The 14,028-nt window shown below is 35.4% G+C and overlaps 1 long non-coding RNA gene across 1 annotated transcript; it reads left to right on the top strand.

Moving 5' to 3' along the window:
* Window positions 1-5,297: 5,297 nt before the first annotated feature.
* Window positions 5,298-11,398, top strand: LOC116588214. The gene is made up of 4 exons (XR_004284846.1): window positions 5,298-5,424; window positions 7,085-7,219; window positions 7,932-8,087; window positions 11,167-11,398. It is a non-coding gene; the product is annotated as an uncharacterized LOC116588214 (long non-coding RNA).
* Window positions 11,399-14,028: the final 2,630 nt, after the last annotated feature.

The raw sequence follows: 14,028 nt of genomic DNA, 5'->3' as shown, positions 1-14,028 counted from the left end.
TATTTGGCTTCTACCAATTTTTCTAAGCTTTTCCCTTGTGATGCTCTGTCATGTTTGCTCTCTGTGACAGTTCCCACACCATCCAGATTCCAGGCCATTTTTCTGCCCAGTGAACCCTCAACATCCTGAAGATTGCACTCAAAGGTCACATCCCCTGTGATGCAAAGGTATTCCATATTTAAAATCTATTTCAGAAGTTTCAAAGTCAAGACAGAAGGTAAGGACATCAGCATTTTCATGGAAGACTATTTCACTACCTGTGAAATAGTCCTTGAAAAAGAATTTAATTGGACGATCTGAGAGGATATGTGGATAGATCTTGCAATGGGAATATGAACAAAGTCTTGGAGGCAGGATAAGTTAAATAAACCTGGCTGATTTTAGTGGTATGTCCATTAAGAATAACATTAGGTAAAGCATTAGAATGTTGAAAAAAGGCCAGAATACAGAGTGCTTGACACTTAAACTGACAAATACAGACTAGGCTTTTAAACTGACAAATACAGGCTAGGCTGGTTGGTTTAAAATGATGTATACTGCAGTGTGATATAAAGTCCTTGAAAATTTACAAGCAGACACACGGTGTGAGCAAAGCCACAATGCACTTTTCAAAAACTCTAAATCATGAAAACATGGAAACAAGCATCATAATATCTTATCCGCCTTCCTGGTCAAGTTTAATCTGTTTTAATGAATAGGATCTCTCTTTAGCTGAAGAGAGGTCATGTAATGTGGTGGCTTCAAGTGTCTGCGTTTTGGAGCAGGATGTCCATACTCAACTCAGCTCTCTCACTACCAACTCTGTGGCTTTGAGAAGGTCATTTATTTCTCTTCACCCCTGTTTCCACTCATGGAAGACAAGCATAATAACACTTTACTTACAGGATCGCTTTGATGATTAAATGAAAGATGTATAACAGTATCTGACAAAGTAAGTACTTAGCTATTATTTACAAGGAACTCAAGTAAGTACTTAGCTATTATTTACAAGAAACTCAAACATTTTCCTAAACATTTTTTTTCAGTTCTTACATTATCTATTAAACTGTATTGTTCAAAAAATATATTGTTTTTGTTTTGTCTTCTATCTCCAAATTACTACTCTGTTGATGGCTAGACAGAAAGAGGTTTTCATCACAGAGAAAAGTCAGAGAACATGACTGGATGTATCCTAGAGACAGAAAGAAAACTGAATGTTTGATAACTTACTCTCAGTAGCCAGGTGCTCTGAAACAAACAAACAAAAATTCCTTGTAGAGAAGACTCTGCTTTGGGAATTATCATATCCAAAAGTATATACTTTGGATATGTGGTATCCACAAATATGTTTGGTATATATATAGTATACCAAAGTATATGGTATACTTTGGATACCATATCCAAAGTATCCAAAGTAAGCTGGTGATAATGGTAACTCAGAATGTATCATATTAATAAGCAGTCTGGCAAGCTTTCTTGAGAATAGAACCAGCTTGAGGGAAGCTGGAAATTTCTTTCTGAATAGGAAATTCAGTTTTGTACTCTAACACTTAAAGTAGACTTCTAATTCTTTTTTAAAAAAATACCTTTAACAATGGATATGTCGCCATAAGTCAACAAGGCAATCAGTCCAATTCCCAGAAACTGGCAGGGCTGTGAATCCCTACAACACATAGTTCTGTGAAAAAAGAGCAAATACATTATTTCTCAAGGTTAAGCATCCCTTTGGGATTGCCAGACTGTACCATAGAATAAAATATTAAGCCCAAAAATCAATAGCTAGACCTAAAACTTGGGTTTTAATTATACAAATCATAATTCAAGTACAAAATACTATTTTTAGAGTTTATGAGCTTAGAAGTACAAGAAAACATTTGCATGACCATTTGGCCATTCATTAAATTTGTCAACATATGTTATTTATTTTAGTAAGTGATCATGTTTGCAGATGATCATTCCGCATCTAACACTGCATCAAATATGTTCCTTAAATCTATGTCCCAAATTAGACAAGTTTCAAACATTCATTCTTTGTGGTTTTCATTGAATAAAATTCTGGCAAATGATCAAAAGCATTTGAAAAAATGCTTCACAAAAATATCCATCTTTTGAATAAAACACTTTCATATAATAAAGTGCCCAGGATGTCCTTAAGTAAAGGACATTGTTTACTCTTATTTAACTCAGCAGCTCCTAACTATATTTCATCATAGCAATGCTGTTTTTCTATAATGCTGACTTATATCACATTAAAGTAGTGGTCGAAGTAATACTCTCAAAAATGTTGCTCTAGGGCCAGCTACCTTTTACTCTAAAGCAACTTGGGATTAGTATCACTGGACACTAGATTCTGATGGGTCCTTCTCAATACCTGCCTTTGCTACAGGGTTGTGATGCAGCTTTTTCTGGCCTGCATTCAAGATACTGGGGGACTCCAGATTCACATTCCATGCGCATCCTGGAAATTTCTCCAGAGGATATCCAGTCAGCGGCACAGTCAGAACATCTGATCTTCTTCAGGATTTCTAGTCTAGATGCTCTAATTAGAACTAACTAAAACTCTGAATAGTTTCATTAGTTATTTGCCAAAACACTTCAGTCCATCGTATTCTGTTATTAGATTACCTAATAAAACTATTTCTCTCATAAATTTCATTTAATGGCCAAGAAAACTGAAAGATCATCTTATATCTTCAGATTTGTGGATGTTAAAAGAAGGAAAACACTAATCCTGACTTTGGTACAAAGCACATTGACAACAGTGATTTCAATTAAGCAAAATTCTTGATCCTGTTCCTTTTCTCCCCCTTACCCTAATAATCTCCAGGCTCAAGTGCCTTTCAGATATGATCTTATTAGCTTTAATGAGACAGAACAAATTATAGAGAGAAACTGAGACCTCGAAACAGTTCTGCCAACTGAAACAGGGCAGGTAATAGGCGGATGCAAGTTTTAGATATAAAAGAAAGTTCATTCCAGTATCTAAAGCATTATGTGATTTCCACAGGTTGGGGCAACAGACAACAAATGATAGTTCAGGACCAGGGAAATGATTAGAGCAGGGCAACCGAAGGAGTAAATACATCTCTATATGTGAAAGGGAGCCCAAACGGGGAGGCAGAACATGGCACAGAAGGCAGGAGCAGACGTCCGGAAGAAGAGAGTGAAGGAGGGATGGCTGGAGTTCCCCTTGTCTGAGAGAAGTCTTGTAAAGACCAGGCTTGTAGTCGGTGGAGACCAGGAGAAACTTGACATCAGGGACTCAGTTAAGACTGGACCAAAGGAGGAACTCAGCAGCTCAGTGAGCAGAATGGATACCAGAGGTGAAAACACCATTGAGTCTTGAGCAGTTATTTTAGAAAGCTGATCAATTTTGATAAGTCTCTGAACTTATCTAGATCATGATTTAAATGTTGCTAACAAGAAAAGAAAGCTAGGAACTCCAAATTTCCAAAAATCTGCAGTTTAGCAATCTGGTCAAGTACTTTACATTTTTTGGCTTATAAAGACACTCAGAGGGCAAACATTTGTTCCAGCAAAGATGTAGACAAATATTGATGAGAGTTTTGAGAACTACACTCTCATCAACTCTCTTCCAATTAGCTCTTTCTCAAAGAAATAGCTTTTAACTGTTTACTCCTAGAGAAGAATTAACTCTGCTGGAGTTACATTTTTACCCAAAGAGCCACATGAGAGATAAACAGAAAAGTTGATCAAAAACAAAATAATCTACAATATTTGCCAAATTTTTCTATTATGACATAAAATTTTTATTCTCTGCACTAAAATATACTTTAGGAGATTTTTTTTTTTAAATCTTTGTCTTCAAACTAAGCAAGGAGATAATACAAAAAAATATTTTTCTCACTTCAGGATCAGGAAAAAGTAAACAGCATCAATATAATAATCATTATTTTAGTGTAAAATCACCCAACTGTCTTTTCTATCTGTATGTCTACATGGATATGTGCACAGGATAGTGTTAATTTCTTAATGCAGCCTTTAAGAATTGCATTTCCATTTTTAAATTCTAAAAATCTTTACAACTTAGAAAGTGGCAGTCTAAATCTATTTCTAAAATGGTCAATCGTAAGATTATATCTTCAATCAGATCTAGAAATAAAAATACTAATGTACCCTTAACCAATACTTTGAAAACTGTAGAATCAATGTTTAGAATTTCCAGTGAATGAAACCACAATAATATAATTTTCAATCAGTCTGAAATTTAAAATTCACTTTAGCATCCTAAACTCTCAGTGGTAACTTAATCATGTTAAATATGCAGACTGAAGCCTTTATGAAATATGCAGACAGTAACAGTAGCCACTGATTTTATGTTACAGTATTTATTTCACCTGGATTCTTCAGAAAACTTCATACAGCTTTTTGCAATTAATCAGCTGTGGAGTCTATATACTAGGTGATTTCATAATGGATACTCTCATTAGAGCCACTATAAACTGATGGCAAAATTATTTCCAGTTTGGAAATAATTCGCAATAATTAATTATTATATTAATTCACAATAATTATTATATTAATTAATAATTCACTTTCTTAATTCATAAAATTTGCCTTAGAGTCCTAGTATTTCATTTGTTTCAGTTAAAATTTTCTAACTAATTCCTTATGAGCCAGTCTTATTATGACCTATTTATTAAATTTAAATGCAAAATACAAAATTCTCCATTTCACTAAAATAGATTAAGCTAGCATATTACTAATCTCTGTTGACCCTATCTTGACTTTAATATTAAAGCTATTTTCTGACTTCCAACTTTTAAACATGATGCATATATATATATCATGTTTCTAAGGCTCTAAATAAAGAGTAAGTTTTTTTAAACTCATAGCTATTTGTCAAATATAGTCAAAATAAATCTCAAGTTTGTATGGATATATTGATTGATACTTTTAAAATATGAGAAGAATTTGAGATTTTACCAAGTTTTTTTTGTTGCAATAAAATTTGAGGTATTCTTATTAAAATTGAGGTATTTCTGGAGAAAATGGTAATAAGATAAATCAACAGGAGCTAAAGTAAGCCAAAGGAAAACATAATGAAAGCATTCTGTAGTGTGGTTTAGAGAACTCACAGTGCCAAGTGTCTTGCGAGTGGGACAAGGAACAGGAAAGCCTGCGGGAACTTCCAACAGCGCCCCCCAGATGTGAGTTTGTCTTCGGTGAGTATGGCTGCCTGGTATATTTGTCATGATGGGCAGGTCTGTGTTTCTGTATGTTCATCTGTGTGGATGTGGATGTGTCTTGTATGAGACATGTCTTCATGCTTTATTCTTCTCTCCGGGCAGATAAGATCGCAGGGCACCTCAGTACACCTGGAGGGAAAAGAAAACTCCTCCAGCTAAGGTTTACAGTTTGGATCCAAGTGTACACAGGAATTCACTGGCTTTTTCCTACTTGGATTAGCTATCCCCTCTGCAGGTGAGTGCTCAGAGATAAAAACTAATCCATCTGGGAAGACTTCCCTAAAAAGGCTGTTATATAAAAAATCTCTGTAGCAGCCCCCCAAAATCCCTAACAAATCTCATAGTGATCCCAATAGTTCTTACTCCAAAACAAATCCTGTGGTCAGGATTTATATGGTAATAATAATAAATAATTGTCAGTAACTTATTATTAAATATATTAACCATATCAATTAGGTTGACAAATATTTCCCAATAATTATAATGTAATTATTAGCTAAAATTATTAATAAATTATAATGAGGATTAATAATTAAATGGAAATAATAGTAAATATATATTGAGAGTTTTCAATAATCCAGGCAATATTTTAAGTAACAGCTGACTCTTGAACAATGTGGATGTTAGGAGCACTGACCGCCCCGAGCCCCACCCATACAATCAAAACTCCATATAACTTTTGACTCCCCAAAAACTTAACAGCTGCTGACTGGAAGCCTCACCAATAACATAAAATAATTGATTAACTTATTTTGCATACAAACTATGTACTATATTCTTACAATAAAGTATGCCAGATAAAAGAAAATGTTCTTAAGAAAATCATAAGGAGAGACATTACATTCACAGGACTGTACTGTAAAAAAAAAAACATGTATATGTAGACCCCTGTAGTTCAAGCCCTTATTGCTCAAGAGTTACATGAACTTCACATGTATTATTTAATCCTTACAACACCCTAAAGCTCCATCATTACCTCCTTTATCCCAGCCACAGAAATGGGACACTCATCCAAGTTTACAAAGTTAGAAAGTGGTAGATTTAGCATCTGAGGCCAGGCCAACTAGAACCAAGGCCTCAGTGCTTAACCACTAAGGTCTACTGTTCAGAAATAGGTTAAATGAGGTTGAGCCAATGACTGACTGATTTCTGCTGTAGGTTTTCTTACTACTTTTAATTTGATACTGTGAATTATGAATTCCCCAGAGCAGGATACACCATAAAGTATCCACAGTTTATATAACCATCAACATTTTATTCTATGGGTCTCCTAACAGCGTTGGTAGAACTTTCTTTAGGAAATGCTGCTCTAACTTGATTTTACTCTGGGTTAATGAAGTAATACACAAGGAACAACCGAACCATAAAGAAAAATGAACCAAAATTAAGTTTATTTTCAGTTTAATTTCAATTGGTTGTAGAATTCTCTTCTTATGGATTCTAAAATTAATAAAACTGTTGACATGGACAGACAAAATTGAATGGCTTGCATACAATCAAAGCCCTTAAATTATTTTTTTTAAAAAAAATCAACAGTAAAGAAAAAAAAAAACAAAACAGCTTATTAGCAGACAAATAAATGGAAGCAAATGTTACCTAGTAGTCCATGCATGAGACATAACATTCTAAGAATTCATATGTTCAAAGAAGCAGGAACTCGGGCAGGGTATCATTTACTTAAATCCTTTGGTAATAAATTTATGATGATCTCAAAACAGAAGGTAAGGATGTAGTTTCTTCCTAGAATCAGTGCATAAAAGACAATCACTATCTCTTACAAAAAACAGCAATTTATTCAGTCAACAAACATTTACTTAGTGCCTACTATGGGCAGGGAACTGTCCTTTGTTTCTAGAAGACCATAGATGGATAAGACACACATTCTTCCCTCATAGTTTTCATGATATATCCTCCAATGGATCCAGCTCCTACCTGCAGGGGAGAAATCACATTCAGAGTGGGGAGAAATGCACGGGAGAAGATAAAGACTGACTCCAGAAAAGGAACAGCATTTACACTGGACAGGAGAGGTATTCAGAAGAGAAAGGATTACATGCTGAATAAAGGTCTTCTCCATGAGAAGGGGAAGGACGGAGAAGAAAAAAAAATTGTTTAATTGGAGTGTCCTGTCTGTGAAGAAAGGACAAGCAGTGAGACATTGGGGGTTTGTAGAAACTGCGGTGGGGCCCCAGGCCTCCACACAGACCGTACAGCATGATGGTTAGGAGTACGGACCGGAGAGGGGAGGTGGCGCAGCCTGCAAGCGGTCTGGTAAGCAGTGGCTCTGCACCCACAGCAGCTTTGCTCCCCAGGGGACATTTGGTCATAGCTGGAGAGAGTTTTAATTCTCATAATTTTTTGGATGTTGTATTTAGTGTTATGAGAATTTAAAAGACCTAACATAATACTGAATTTAACATTTAGGACAGTGACTATTCCACTGCATAACATTGCTTCTTAACTTTTAAAGGGAAATGTATTGTCAGTGGACTAAATATTTCAGAAAAACTCTTACTTAAAACATAACTAAAAAGATGGATGAAATAATAAAAATCATCTCCCCAAGTGTGTCAAGTAGGTGGGCAGTAAGTAATTAAAATACCACTGGAAAGGGTGGGACCCCGATATTTTAACAAGGCACTGGACATGGAGCATTTGGCCAGGGACTTTAACCAGTCATAAACTGGTCATCATAGAAAGCTGAACTACTTTTTATTTTATGCATTTTTAACATCATTATAGGTCTTGGGTGACATGTATCTGCCTCCAGGACCTGTGAACTGTGTAATCCTGCTAAACCTCATGGTCCGCTTTGGGTTGGAATCCAAAAAACCACATTTCAGAATTAAAAGGAAAGAAGAAACCCAGGAAAGAAGTTCTTGCCCAGGCTATAACCAGGTACTCAGTGCAGACCAGAAGACTTTAAACCCAAATCTCAGTGTCAAGTTATGCAGACTTATGCAGAAGCAATAAAAGTCTTCTTTAAAAGAAGGTAGTTGGGGCACCTGTGTGGCTCAGTGGGTTGGGCTTCTGCCTTCGGTCATGATCTCAGGGTCCTGGTCTCTCTGCTCAGTGGGAAGCCTGCTTCCCCCTCTCTGCCTGCCTCTCTGCCTACTTGTGATCTCTGTCTCCGTCAAATAAATAAATTTTTTTTAAAGATTTTATTTATTTATTTATTTGACAGAGGGAGGGAGATCACAAGTAGGCAGAGAGGCAGGCAGAGAGAGAGGGGGAAGCAGGCTCCCCGCTGAGCAGAGAGCCTGATGCGGGACTCGATCCCAGGACCCCGAGATCATGACCTGAGCTGAAGGCAGAGGATTAACCCACTGAGCCAGTCAGGTGCCCCAAATAAATAATTTTTTAAAAAAATCTTTAAAGCAGCAATGTCCACAATAGCCAAACTATGGAAAGAACCTAGATGTCCATCAACAGATGAATGGATCAAGAAGATGTGGTATATATACACAATGGAATACTATGCAGCCATCAAAAGAAATGAAATCTTGCCATTTGCGACAACATGGATGGAACTAGAGCGTATCATGCTTAGCGAAATAAGTCAAGCAGAGAAAGACAATTATCATATGATCTCCCTGATATGAGGAAGTGGTGATGCAACATGGGGGCTTAAGTGGGTAGGAGAAGAATCAATGAAACAAGATGGGATTGGGAGGGAGACAAACCATAAGTGACTCTTAATCTCACAAAACAAACTGAGGGTTGCTGGGGGGAGGGGGTTTGGGAGAAGGGGGTGGGATTATGGATACTGGGGAGGGTATGTGCTTTGGTGAGTGCTGTGAAGTATATAAACCTGGTGATTCACAGACCTGTGCCCCTGGGGATAAAACATATGTTTATAAAAAATAAAAAATTAAAAAAAAATCTTTAAAAAAATGAATAAAATATAATAAAAAGTACTATAATAAAGGAATGTAGTCATCCTGAGCTGTCAATTATTTCTATAAGTTATTTTTCTGATACAACATCCATTACATAAAAATAAATAGACAAATAAAGAGATGAGTCAGAGATGAAAAGCAAGCGAAACCACTTCTGAAAAGTCAGCAAGGATGACACAAAAGTGCCTGAGCTGAGGATAGAGCACCAAATCGGAGAGAGCTGGGGAAGGAGACACAGGACCAAGAGATCCAAGGGTCTACACTGAGACCCCTGTAAATATTCAGCAGAGCATGGATCAAAACATTTATGTGAGGAAATTACCTGAGAAAACAACCTGCAAGGATTAGAGGAAACAATCCTTAGAAATAATACAAAGCTGGGACTAGTTTACGTTCCTGGGCCTGCCTGCTCCAGAGAACAGAAACACTTTGAAATTCACAAGATTTCGGGTGGAGTCCTCAGAATGTAGTGCCTCAGTAGGGGGAAATTAGTCCTCCATTAAAGGTTTCTCTGATTCTAACATAGCTTGAAAGCAAGGCTTGACAAAATCAAACTGTTTCTAAGCAACTGTGTCCAAAACAAAGCTCAAGAGCATTGGTTAGAATTTAAAAATACCTATTATCCAACAAGATAAAGTATACAATATCTGACATCAAACCAAAAGTTAAATCTGAATTAAATAGAAGAAAGTTGATAATAAAGCTAAGAGCAGAAATTTAAAAATTAGAAAATTAATACAGAAAATCAATGAAATCAAAAACTGGTCCTTGGAGATGATTAATAAAATGGAAAAAGATCTGGGTTGACTGGAAAAAAATACATAAGTTACCAACATCATATATGAGAAGAGCTACATGACAATACATCTGCAGGCACTAGGAGGTTAATAAGAGAATTTTAGGAATAACCATACCATACTCCAAGAAATCTGACAACTTGTATGAAATGTGCAAATTTTCTAATAGGCACAAACAAACACAAGTCATTCAAAAAAAGGAAATAACCTAATAATTGTCTTCAAATATTGAATCTGTAGTTAAAAACCTTCCCACAAAGAAATCTCCAGACTTAGATTAGGCTTATTGGTAAATCGTGTCAAATACTTAAGGGAAATATAAGGCCAAATCTACACAAATTCTTTCAGAAGTTGAAGAGGGAATGTTCTTTTTCTTGATTGCAGTGATGGCTATAAGTCAAAACTTATAAAGTTATAGACTGTAAATGTATGCAGCTTATTGGATGTCAGTTGTGTCTCAAAAACCCATTTTTAAAAAGCTTAAAAAAGCAAGTCCCCAGTTTCCACAGGAAAATGTTTAGCATTTAGAAAGAGATGCAAACAAAAGCAATATGAAAATACTATTTTGTGCCTCTCACCAATTTTGAAAATAAAAAGACAGAATAAATGTTGACAAACTTGTGATGAGACAAGTGTATTTATGTACTGTGGGTGGAATACTAAACTTTTCACCCGTTATGGAAAACAATGTGGTAGTATATATTAGCTGTCATAGTTTTATTTATTTATAAAGAAATATTTATCCAATAATCTTTGCTGTTATTGTGTGTTCTAAGAAAGTGATTTCACAGAGAAAGAACTATCTTGGCCAAAATGTTTTCTTCATTATGCATCATAGGAAAAAAATGGAAGCAATTCTAATACCAAACAGTAGAAGAAGTTTCATAAATCATGTTGCTGATACGTGATGAAACAAATGCCTCATAAGATAAAAAAAAAAAAAAGAAAGAAAGAAAAAGTGACAACAAATGAAAACACAGATGTCAATACTATGCGTATGTTATAATTACATCTATTTTTAAGTGTATATTTATTAATGAGAAAGACAACAAGCTCTGGATGTAATGTGTCAAAAACAGTTTTGTTATGATGGAGACAATATTGGTGATTTAAAAATTTTTAATATTTCTGTTACATTTGTTTTAATAGAAAAAAAAAAACACTCTACTTGATCTAAAAGTAGTTCTCTCTCCATACAATAATTAATTCTTTGACAAAAGTTTTATGTTAAGGACGACTAATTTGCACTAATTCCTCTATATTTTTCCTTTTTTCTTCTAGCCTCATCAGGGATCTGAAGTGCAGACTCCAGCCACAGCACAGTGTGAAGCCCTGAAATAGAGGATGATTTCATCACCATGACATTTATCAGCTGAGCTAAGTGGCCATGAATATGAATGCAACAAAGAGATTGCAAAGAAGTTTCTGCTGCATTCTGCTTTGTGAAAAAAAATAATAAGGCATATGAAAAAGTAATAAAAGCACTAACAATAAAACTCTTAGCACAGTTAAATATCCCAGAAATTTGCAAATTTCCATTTTTGCAATGTGTCTTGATCAATTGATCTTTCTTGGAAACATAGATCTTCGAATTTAGTGGTTTCCAACAGAACATTGTTTGACCAAAATAGAGTCCGAAGATGCAGCTTTGTTCTCATTTCTCTAACATCTCTTTCATATCTCTCTCTGTCTCCATGTCTCTGTCTCCCTCTCTGACTCTGTCTCTGACTCTCTTCATCTCTTTCTCTCCATATGTGGGAAATACCTTCCCAGCTTCTTCATCTGCCCTCACAGCAGCAGCACCAAATAGCTTAACTTTGGAGAAAACAGTGTTTCTGGAAACTGTAACTTCTACATATTGCTAAAATTTTCTCTTTAACTATGTGAATGCTTGTTTCTGCATGTTTCAAACATGTATGCACACTAGGAAAAAAATCATATTTGCCAATCACCCGAAACTAAATTTGCAATACAGAAACACATATTCACATCACTTTAACTGTCCTGCAAGGTTATCCATCTCAACATGCTGCTACTCCGTAATGCATTAGAAGTCCATGGATCCTTTTGCAGATTCATACCAGTTTCTTAAATCTTCCCATTTATAAATTCAGAAATGTTCAGTACTTCCCTGACAGGATAGCTTTAGAACCTATGTTTATAGTATCTGGCACAATAGCATATCTATTATAGTTATCATTAACCTCTGTAGACAAAAGATGGATTTCTAGGCAAATCAAACCCATCAGAGCTAACTAGCTACTTTAACACTACCATATCAACTATGGATTGTTTTTTCATTGCATCATGAAATTTAAGTTTTGGTTATCAACATTATTAAATTTGGCTTTGTTTGAAATATAATGTTAAACAAAAACGGTTGCTTCCAGTACTTGGAAGAAGTTGACCTTTGAGGGGGAATGTATCGACTCTAAACTATTGTTAACATCAGTGTTTATCTACTAGTGTTTGACACAAAGCTACCATTCACAAATCATTGTTAACATGAACCGAAAACCTAACTTGAGTATACAAATAACTTAGAAAACATTCATCAGTTCAATTTATTTTTTTTAAGATTTTATTTATTTACCTGACAGACAGAGATCACAAGTAGGCACAGAGAGAGGTAGAAGCAGGCTCCCTGCTGAGCAGAGAGCCCGATGCGATGTGGGGCTCCATCCCAGGACCTCAGGATCACAACCTGAGCCGAAGACAGAGGCTTTAACCCACTGAGTTTAAGGAGAATCTTGATTCATGTAGGGAACACACTGATACCAAATATATTTCACAAAGGAACCTTCAAAAGTTATCATGGAACACTCGAGTAAAGAAGAAAAAATTAATAAATAACATAAAATACCAAATGGTCACATTAAAACAGAAGCAGATACTCATTGCTTCATAAAGTCAAGGAGTAATCTCAACCACCTCGTCCAGTTCCTTCCCTTCATTTTACAAATAAGAGTTCAGAGAAATCAAGAGGGTTTCTCAAGGTCACATAGTCCGTGGTTGGAATAATCAGGACTACGTCTCTTAGTTTCTAGTATTATGTTCATTCATCTTCTATATCGTGCTTCTATGTCATGTAGCACAAGAGGAGGCACAAAATGGAGCATGCTGCAAACATATAGACGATCGTCGAGGCCAAATGTTAGCTGTGAGCCAAAGCACAGAAGATATTCCAAAACAGACTTTTTTCCCCATTTAGAAATATTCATATTAGCCAAGAGCAAATTAAAATAGCTCATGTATTACATGTTGACTGCCATTATCCTTCTCGTCCTTCAAGCCAAGTTCAGCCAGAAGGATTTCCATACAGTTATGATGAAAGAACACCTTAAATTAGTATTTTAAACAAATTTGCCATTTTGATCCAAAAAAACTAATTCATTTATCCATTCATTTTCCATGCATTGGTCATTAATTAGCATTAGGTCTTATCTTTGTATTGTATATGAAAACTATGGGTAAGACTACAATCTTAGTTGAGAAATATTCATTTAGGTCTTTACTAAAAAATCTTCTATAGAAACAAAAATAAGTAATGAACTCAAAACATTAATCCAATTATCTCCTCTCTGAGAACTAGAAGAGATATTAGAGATTATTCAGTTCCAGTATTAAATTTATTAATGAAGAAACTATGACCCAGAGATGACTCACAGCTGTGGGGCTATTACAGTGAGCACAGAAATATAGTTATGACTTGCTTCAAATCCCAGGACTGGATTCTCAAGTTACTAACTGCATAACACTGCATCTCACATAATTTTACTGATCATGTTTTCAAAAGGAAAACTTTGTAATCTAACTTTGGAAAGTGTAATAAACAAAATAGGATTTTAGACACTTACAGTGCTGCTGCTTACTTGGGCTTCTACCTTAAGCTACCTTTTGTGAATGTGCTAATACACATCCCCAGACAGGTCCATCCTAGAAGAAAGGACAAAATGACCATTGAAACAAAGCAAAGGCTGTTAATAAAAATGTGAGGATAAGTGGAAATAATTCTTTTAAGGAGACACTTGATGTGTAAAAAGTAAAAGTGCCAGTTTTTTAGAAGTAGTAAATATATTAAGAAGCAGGTGCTTACCACGGATTACAGAGCAACTCAAGGAGCATAACTTACTAGAGACAAAA

Source organism: Mustela erminea, chromosome 4 (assembly GCF_009829155.1).
Source record: "Mustela erminea isolate mMusErm1 chromosome 4, mMusErm1.Pri, whole genome shotgun sequence".
Taxonomy (NCBI): domain Eukaryota; kingdom Metazoa; phylum Chordata; class Mammalia; order Carnivora; family Mustelidae; genus Mustela; species Mustela erminea.
The sequence above is the reverse complement of the archived record's forward strand: the minus strand, read 5'-3'. Positions and strand labels throughout refer to the sequence as shown.